The following is a 9,953-nucleotide window of genomic DNA, read 5'->3' on the forward strand; positions in this document are numbered from 1 at the left end:
TATATGTACACACTTTAAAATTCTAATAAAATTATAATGATGACCCTCTGAATTCTATTTTTTAAAAGGTAGTATTTGATCCCCAGGTTTAAAATCCCTGATCTAAATAAAGGTATAAAATATGGGCTAGAGGAAATAAGAATTACTGGTAGATTTTTTTTTCTTGGTCTTAAATGAGTGAATCTATTATTCATTTAAAAAACTCTTGTTAAATGAGGCAGGAAGTAATAAGTGGAAATTAACTAACTCTTTTTGGTAGAAGAAGCAGGAAACAATAGCAACTATTTCATCTTTCCTCTTCAAAGTTGGAGTGGTTTAGTCTCTGCCCTCTTTGAACATGCTATAGCTTCTAATCCCCTTTTGGCCTTTTCTTTTGATTGAAGCTAATGGAATTGTCCTCCCCCTTATGTCCTCATTTTCCATTCTTCAACCTGTCTGGACTTTTGCCTCCAAAGGTTAACGTTGCTATGAAGTAATGTAAATTAATCATTACTATTTAGACAGATTTATTCAGAGTTCTTTCCCCACAGATGTCTGTAAGCATGGTGAATCTGACATCTAATATTGCCCAGTGGGATTGGATATCATATTTATAGTGTCTAAGCCCAAAACTAAAAAATAAAGAACTCTGAAAAACCCCACAACTTTACATTTAATTAGAGTTGAATGAGAATATGTTTCAAATAAATGCCCCACTAGGTTAGGAAATTCTTCTAAAGTAGGATTACTGGCTACACATAGAGATGAGCTTTGGTGAACTTAGTTCAAGTAATTTACCTTAATTGGAGGCATTAAAATTGGAGAAATGGAGCATTGAAGATAGTCTTAACCAACATTTCTGGGTTGGATCAAATGTGCGAATTCACAGAATCACAAACATTAAGGCTTAGAAGGGTGCCCAAAGGACAGCACTGTCTCTTCCGGAGCTTCCTTGTGAGCAGCTTCTCAACAGAGGCCTGGGTAGCTACTATCAACCAATTGGAAATGCCTTAGGAAGAGAAACCCCTTTGCTATTTCTGGTATTCTGGGGAATGCATTTGAGTAGTATCCTTGTCACCATCTCTACACTTGAGTTCTTGTGAATGGGACTTGTTCCACCTTAGGGCTGTAAAACTATTATCTATCCAAGAGTCAAAATCCATCTATCCCACTGGAATGAATTTTCATCCTTGGGGGGAAAAAACAGGTACATCCCTTCTTCTACTTGACATTCAATAAACTGTTTAATTGATTGCTTTATTTACTATTTCTTGAGCATTAACTATATCCTAGGCACTGTGCCAGACACTGGGGTATTGTGCTGCACAGGTAAGGTCCCAGTTCTCATGGAACTTATACCTCAACACAGGAGACTTTGATGACAAGTGTGATTCTTTTGGTCTGCAGGCTAACCACTCACAATTTTGCAAACTCTTATGTGCAGGTCCTTTTCCATTCTGCTCAGCCTCCTCTGAATTTGCTCTAATTGGTCTAGGGCTCTTTCAAAGGGTGAGACCTGACCTGAAAACCAGAAAAGAGGCATGGGTGAGCAAGGCTTGTCTCTGAAGTCCTAGATTAATTACTTTTCCTTATGAGTCTCTGAAGTCCTCATCACTATCAGCCTTTCATTTGAGCCTCCAACTGCGCTTTGGGGTAAGGGATGAGGGCAGTGCCTTGACAATCTGAATGATCTGAAATGAGTATCAGTTTCATTCTGATCTGGGGTACTCACATTGTAGGGTTACTTATGAACTGAGATCATGGACTTAGGGATCAAAGAAATATGGGTTTAGGTCTTACTAACTCAAGCAAGCTGGGCCATCTTTATGAACATGTGACCTCGGCAGCGATGGGAGGAGGGGGATGGATGCAGGAAAGGGGGGGAAACCCTTACTCAGAAGGACTCTGAGTTTGCTTTAATACTCTGCTGTCACCATCTGGAAATTCTTAATAATTTCTCAACATGGATCCCTGTATTTTATTTCACACTAGGCCCTATAAATCATGTAGCTGGTCCTGTAAGCAAGTTATTTAACTTTACTGAGCTTTCATGTCATCATCTAAGACATGGGGTTGAAGGTGATACCTACTCCATAGGTTCCTGTGAGCTTTAGATGAGACATGTGTATATCATGCCTATCCCATAGCAAGCACCTCCCTTGCAACCAATGTAAGTACTTGGTACTTCTTCCATATGCCATTAATTACCCCTTTCTGTGCCTGTTCTAGTCTCCTAACTCAATAATGCATACATGAAAAAGAGGAGTTAACTTTTTAAATTTTTTCTTTATCAGGAATCTGATTTCTTTGGTTATATGTGACAAACATTGTTTCTGGTTAACTTAATTTAAATTCCAAAAGAAATATAGAATGATAACATGACCTCAAAACAAACAAAAATGATAGTATGGTTGGAGAATCAAGCTTAGAAATGGAACCAGGGCATATTCAATCCCAGGCAGAAGAGTTCTGGCAAGGATAGAATACATGAACTCCTACCATTTCAGTCTCCGTCACTCTGCTGAAGATTAAAATTCCAGCGAGTGTGTGTCCATGACCTAGCTTGGTTCACACGCTCATCGCCAGACCAGGGCAGGGCAGGGCAGGGCATTTGATTATAGTACCATAGATTTGGGGTGGAGTGGATTCTCCAAAAGGTAATTGAGGTGCTGAAAGAAAGGGAAAATAAGTCCAGAAGAATAAAAACAAAACAACAAATCTTCTACAGAGTGTCTGCTAGGTACCTGGCACTATGCTGGAAGCGTTTGTAGGATGTGTAGCACTCTGTAGGTATTTGCAAAATAAACGAGTAATTGAGTAAACTTATTTAACTTTCACACAACTCTTGGAGGTAGGTAATATTTGCTCCATTTTACAGAGGAAGAAAGTAAGGATCTGAGAACCTAAATAGTTCGCTCAAAATCATACAACCAGTACCTGGTAGAGTTGAGATTAAAACCTGGTTCTCTCTGATTCCAAAGCTTAATTTTGTGCTGCTGCAAGCTGCCATCCTTCCTTGAAGTGTATGTGAGACATTGTTCTAAATCTCAATATGTTCTGCAGTGTCTCCCCAAGTCACAGGTCATGATGCATTATTGTTCACTGGTAGATTCTAGAAAGTTCATTTGTGCTGAGAGATGTTTGTTTTGTGATTTTCCTTTAGTTTTAGAAAGGAAGTGATGCGAACCATGTGACCTTGAATAAGTAAGATTTCTCTGTCTCTTCAATACTAAAAGGGCGTGATAATGTTATCTCCTGTTAGTTTATTGTGAGATTAGTTGAGAGGATGTTTGTAAAGGCTTCAGCACTGTTCTTACACACAGAAATGACACCTTATTTGTAATCTCAAAAAAAGGAAAAGGAAAGAGGAAGAAAGTGCGGGGGTGAGGGTGGGGCATCAGGTTTCACTACCATATTTCACCAAAGTTAGGACTTCACTAGCTGACCTCTTTATTTACATACTTCTTAGAAAAAGCATTACCAGTTAAGCTAGGACACAATGTTTTCTCATTATTTCAAGTTTTTAAACATTTTATGAATACAAAAAAATTTTTAGGCATAATTACACATGATTTAGATATATTTAAAATCAAAATCTCTTTTAGACTTACACAGATAAATGAGGACTGTACAGAAAAAATCCAGCCATTGTTAATATAATGAGAATGGTTTGCATGACATCAATGTAACCTGGCAGCCAAGGAGAGTGCACCGGAGTGTGCATGCATGAACAGTGACGACTTCACTGTACTAGTCAGTGAGGGTGGTAGACGCCATTGAGTGAGCTGTGTGACCAATCACATTAAAAATGAGCAAGTAGAGCAGTGAATTGGCATCAAATTTTGTGTTGAGCTTGAACATTCCTCCATGGAAACTATTGGGATGATTCAGAAGCTCACAGCTATGGGCACGTGTTGATCGGCAGCTTCATCTAGACCAGTGGTTCTCAACCTTCCTAATGCCACAACCCTTTAATACAGTTCCTCATGTTGTGGTGACCCCCAACCATAAAATTATTTTTGTTGCTACTTCATAACTGTAATCTTGCTACTGTTATGAATCATAATGTAAATATCTGATATGCAGGATGTATTTTCATTGTTACAAATTGAACATAATTAAAGCATAGTGATTAATCACAAAAACAACATGTAATTATATATGTGTTTTCCAATGGTCTTAGGCAACCCCTGTGAAATGGTCATTCAACCCCCAAAGGGGTCATGACCCACAGGTTGAGAACCACTGATCTAGACAATGCACTTGCTAATGCATCACATCTGCAGAGTTTTTTGGTGAAACATCAAATCACCCAGGTGACTCAGCCCCCTTACAACCCAGATTTGGCACCCTGTGACTTCTTGCTTTTCCCAAAACTAAAATCACCTTTAAAAGGGGACAGATTTCAGACCATAGATAAGATTCAGGAAAATATGGTAGAGCAACTGATGGCAATTGGGAGAACTGTGTGAGGTCCCAAGGTACCTACTTTGAAGGGGACTGAGGCATCATTGTCCTATGTACAGTGTTTCTTGTATCTTACATTTTCTTCAATAAATATCTCTATTTTTCATATTACATGACTAGATATGTTCTGGACAGATCTTGTATATATATTTTTAATCAGAAATTGCTCTTTTGTATGTGTAAAAAGGAAAATGTATGCAAAACACAGATTATGTGGTCTGTTCAATTACTAATAGATAAGTCTGGGGAAAGAATAAAGCCAACGTAGTTTGCAGAAAGAGCCTCTTGAATTTCTGTGGCTCAGGTGAAACCATTTCAGTATCTGAGCTGGTAGAGAAGCTGGGAGGATCTTGGGACCAGAGGGAAAGAGAAAGAAGAAAATTAGCAGTTATTAGTCATTTTCTACTTCCCAACTCCTTTAGCATGCAATTTACTTTATACATTATCTTGTTTGGCCTTCACAAGACCTGTTTGTATAGTTATTTCTGTTTTTCAGATGGAAAAACTGAGATTTAGTTCCTTGTCCACTGTTAAGTTGTAGACTCAGTATTATAACTGGGTCTCTGACTCCACACTTTTCTACCAAAGCAGACTATCTCCTTGGGATATACTACATTGCTTAAGGCTTCATCCCTTTTCAAGCACTTTTTGAGTCAAATGTTAATGTGTTTTTTAAAAAAATATTATCAACTGAGCCATCAAGATAGTTGGGGAATGCAGCATTTCTTAAAAGAGTGCTACACTCTTGTCTTGGAAAATTTTTGTCAAGCCACTGGTACCAATTTGCAAATTTTGATGCTGGTGCTATTTCTTTAATCCTATTAGAAGGTACAAGTAGAAGTTTTCCAGGCCATAACTAGAACTTATATTTGTTCCACCAAAGGTACATAGGTGGTTTGTTAACTAAAACATCAATGACTGAGGTTGTCTAGTCATTTTGCCTAGAAATAATAACTCAATACCTCCAGGCAGGCAATGCAACTACAGCATTGCTGGAGTCCAGCCATCTGACACCAGAGAGTGTGAAGCATGCCTTGTTTTCTGTAATGTTAAATGTTAAATAAAATGATCTTCTTAGAATACATAAAATAAGGCCATAGGAAAGTTCAGGGAATTAGATTGTCTCAGACCTTTTGCTTTATTCCTTGCCTTATCACAATTAGCTTGTCACTGTAGAAAAACTTTCAAGCATTTGAAGACACCTTATATGCTTATTGAATTCTCTAACTCAACAGGTAAGAAAACTGAAGTTCAGAGAAGAGTTGTGACTTGCATCTTCCTACGAAGTTCTGACTACAATAACCTGACTTCAATCCCTTTGCCCTAAGCACTCTTGTCCATTATTTCAAAAGAGTACATATCATTGGCAATTTTATGTTGTCCTGTCACTAAAAGCTCCACAGTGTTCTCTAATTACACATTATCTATTCTGGATATTTCAAATTGCTTTCGTTTTTCTTGGCCTTTGTCCCAAATCAGATGTTCTCTCCTACTGAATGTCTTTTTCAAGAGCCATTCTCATCTCTGCCCCCACCTCTGCCTCCTCAGGCAGCTAGTCGCTCCAGGTTTGGGTATCGCAACACTTAGTCCTGTTCCTCTCATGGAGCTCATTATATTGTTAGATATGAATTTATTTGCTTAAAAAAACCTTTTTATTATGGAAAATTCCAAACAGATACAAAGTGAACAGAACAGTTTAATGAACCTCCTATGAACTTCCATGTATCCATCTTTGGCTTCAACAATTATCAACATCCTCTCATTCCTGATTCTTCTCATCACCTCCCATTACTTTCAACCCCAACTCAATAATTTTTTATTTAAAATTTTATTTATTTATTTATTTTAGAGAATGTGAGGAAGAAAGGGGGAAGGAGGGAGGGAGAGAGAGAGAGAGAGAAACATCAGTTTGTTGTTCTACTTATTTATGGTTGCTTCTTGTATGTGCCCTAACTGGAGATTAAATCTGCAACCTTGACATATAAGGCCAATGCTTTAACCAAGTGTGATACCTGGATACCTGGCCAGGGCTATTTTTTAATAATTTATATCATTTGATGTAAAATGTATATGTAATGCAATGCACAATAACAAATGAATAAGTTCATGTAGCCCACACATTTATCAAGGTTTTGTACATTTCCATCATTCCAGAAAGTTTTCTCATGGCCTTTCAGAGTCAGGCTTCCTCTTAACTTCTACCCCTCTACCCTCCAGGCAAATTCAGGCAATTTTTTTCATCATGAATTATTTTGCAATGGGTTAGTTTAGGACTTCACATAAATACTGTGCGTGCTCTTTCATATCCAGTTCCTTTCACTTGACACACTTTTATAAAATCCATTTACGTCATGTATGTATCAGTACTTTATCCTTTTTTATGACTAATATTCTACTGTATAGTTATAATACAGTTTGTTTATCCATTCTCTTGTTAATAGACATTTGGGTTGTTTCCATTTGGGGGCTTTAATAATAAAACTTCTATTAACATTCATTTTGAAATCTAATTTTTGTGAATATATATTTTCATTTGTCTTGCTTTAATAAGGAGGAGTGAATTACTGGGTTATAGTGTAGATATGTGCTTTTGTAAAGTGGCTGTACCATTTTACATTCCTACTACTAGGAATATTGACATAGTTTGGCTGCTCCACATTATTTTCAATGTTTATTGTCTCTCTTTTTAATTTTAGTCATTCCAGACACTATATGGGGTATCTCATTGTGGTTTAAGTGTGCATTTCACTGATAAATAGTGATGTTGAACACCATTTCATGGGTTTATTGGCCATTTGGGTATCTTTTATGAGGTGTCTATTCAAGGTTTTTGCCCATTTAAAAAAATCGGTATGTTTATTTATTATTGCCTTGTAGTCATTCTTTATATACATAATTTTTTCAGATATGTTTTATCAATATTTCTCTCTACTCTGTGGCTTGGCTCTTTCTTTGCTTAACAGTGTTCTTTGATAAAGTTTATTTTGTCAAACTTTTATTTTACATGCCATCTTTGTCACTAGGCCCCCAGTGGTTTCTAGAGGAAGAGTATGGAATTATTTTTTTTTTTTAATTTTATGCTCTCAGACTCCAGCACAGAGCCTGTCTTATAAGTATAGCACTACATTTTCTGCAAGAAGGCAGGAGGAAATACATATTTCCCTGTCTGTCTGATACCTCTTTGGAGAATCATCTCTGACCCTCACTATTCAATGTTTTGGTTCAGGTGAGGCTCACCTCTTTCTAACTCAGACTTAGGGATGGGCACTTGACCAAAACTGAGTCAATCAAAGTTTTTTTCCAGCATTTCTATAAGAAATAAGAGCATGGAGATACTCCTAACCTCATCTCACCAAGACATTATAAGGACATTGTAAGGCTAAAGCAATTGCTGGCCATCTTTGCTACTGAATGGATTGATCCTACTTGAGTATGAAGCCGATACAGGGATTAAGAAAAAAAAAAAAAGAATCTCCAAAAACAAAAATAATAATTTTTTTCAGTAGTGAACCATTTGTTAAATAAAAATGTTTTAATAGAATTTGTAATGTAAAACTGATAAGATAGAGTCGTTCTGGTTAAAGATGTACATATCGGTCCCTCTACCATCACGGAGGCCACTGTTGCTGCTGCTGGTCCTGGGCTCCCCATCCCCAAACAAATTATTTCTGAAAGGTGATGCCAAGAAGATTGAGGAGAAGTTGGAAGAGGAAGACAGTGAGGAGCTAGACAAAACTCTGCCAGAGAGAGTCTGGGGTCTGATGGAGATGTTTCCAGAGAAGGTCCAATCTGCGACCAGAGCCACTTTTGATTTCTCCCTCTTTTTGGCTCAAAAAAATGTATAGGTTTTCCAGGGTATCCTTGTGGATTGGGGCAACTTCCTTCATGATCCTGATTCTTGTTGTCTTGGAGACTGAGAAGTTGCAAATAGAGCAATAGCAGCAACCGCAGTAGCAGCAGTTACTTCTAGGGCCTAACACAGGGGCTATCTGGAGAAATGCCAGGGGCTCTACCTTCACTTCCTAGGAAGATCTAAATTGTTACTGCTATACTGGACCTGTCTTAGTAGGAGAAGTTTGAAAATTCAATAGTGTTTGAACTGCTAGTTTTTTGTTTTTGTTTTTAACTTTGGCACATTGACCTATCTAAACCTGGTTGGGAGAATGTTCCCTATGTTATCTCATGGAGAGAATCCCTACTTGCAGCTGTGCCCTCCAAGCTCTCCTGACTTAATACTTCTGTCCTCACTTCAATACCAGAGTGCAGCAATGCAGATGGTCACTCCAGCTCTGGCCATCCCACATCTCTCACTGAATTACTCCTGACTAGAAGATCTCTTCAGTATCTCATTGTTGGGTAGGAACTGATGCCATGGGGAAAAATGTAGCCCTGACCATTAACAACTGTTTTGTTTTGACGTGCACACTGTATTAAATGCAAAATGCATTATAGCTGTAGTGTAAAAGTAGCCACTGTGAATTTCTATGTATGTTGGAAAAGAGGGAGGGCTGGCAGCAGCTTAAACCACAGGATGGGCACTGTGGAGGGCAGAGCAGGAGCTTACTTCCTCTGCACATTTTGACTGTTAGACCTTGTGTATCTAAGAGAAAAAAGCCATGCTTATTTTTGTATTTAAATATTAAAAATGACTCCAATTGAAAAAAAGATGTATTATGTGTCCCTATCTGTGTATATATTTGTCTGTATGTGTCTGTGTATAAGTATGTTAGTGTGTGTGTGTCTATATATCTACATGGTCTATATGTCTGTGTGTCTATGTGTCTGTGCATCTATCTGTGAGTGTTTGTCTATTTATATGTGTGATGTATAAGTGACTATGAGACTGCATGCATATGTATGTCCATGTGTGTGAGTGTGTTTGAGTGTGCATCTATTTGTGTAGTTTGAGTGTGTGTCTATATCTCTGTGTGACTATATTTGTGCTGCATGTATATTTCTGTGCATCATATTGTGGTTTAGTTTGTGCATCTGTGTGTCCGTTTATGTGTGGTATATGAGTTTGTGTGTGTATGTATGTGTATGTATGTGTCTGTGTTGTGTGTGTGTCTACATGTGTGTATCATTATGCATATGTATGTGAGCTAGTATATATGAATCTGTGGGTATGTTTGTATGACTCTATGTGTGTGTGTATTTAGGGAAAGGATAAAGCTACCCCTATGCTACTCTATACTTTGTGTAAATTAGGAAAAGTGCCCTGGTGGAACAGGAACAATCTCAGAGGTACAGTTTGGCCAGCAAAGTAGGGATTGGATTTTAGACCTTGTTAGCCCCCTCACCTGGAGAACAGAACAACTTGGCAGGGGTGGTGGGCAACTTGGAAGGCCTGGAAGTCCATTCAGCCTCTCTTTTGCTGTGCAGGCACTTTCCCGTAGGATCTAGTCCGAAAACTACCTAAACCAATGTTCTCTAATGGTTTCTAAATGACATTTTTCTAGAGAAGTTCATGACACAGTTTCTCCAACTGAAGGCCAGACACGGCACAG

At 38.0% G+C, this 9,953-nt stretch overlaps 1 pseudogene; it reads left to right on the top strand.

Annotated features, from left to right (window-relative positions):
- Positions 1-1,520: 1,520 nt before the first annotated feature.
- On the top strand, positions 1,521-8,482 carry LOC150014988 (mitochondrial import receptor subunit TOM22 homolog pseudogene; annotated as a pseudogene).
- The last annotated feature ends 1,471 nt before the right edge of the window (positions 8,483-9,953 follow it).

This window comes from Furipterus horrens, unplaced genomic scaffold, assembly GCF_987537825.1.
Source record: "Furipterus horrens unplaced genomic scaffold, mFurHor1.1.pri manual_scaffold_3, whole genome shotgun sequence".
Classification (NCBI taxonomy): Eukaryota; Metazoa; Chordata; class Mammalia; order Chiroptera; family Furipteridae; genus Furipterus; species Furipterus horrens.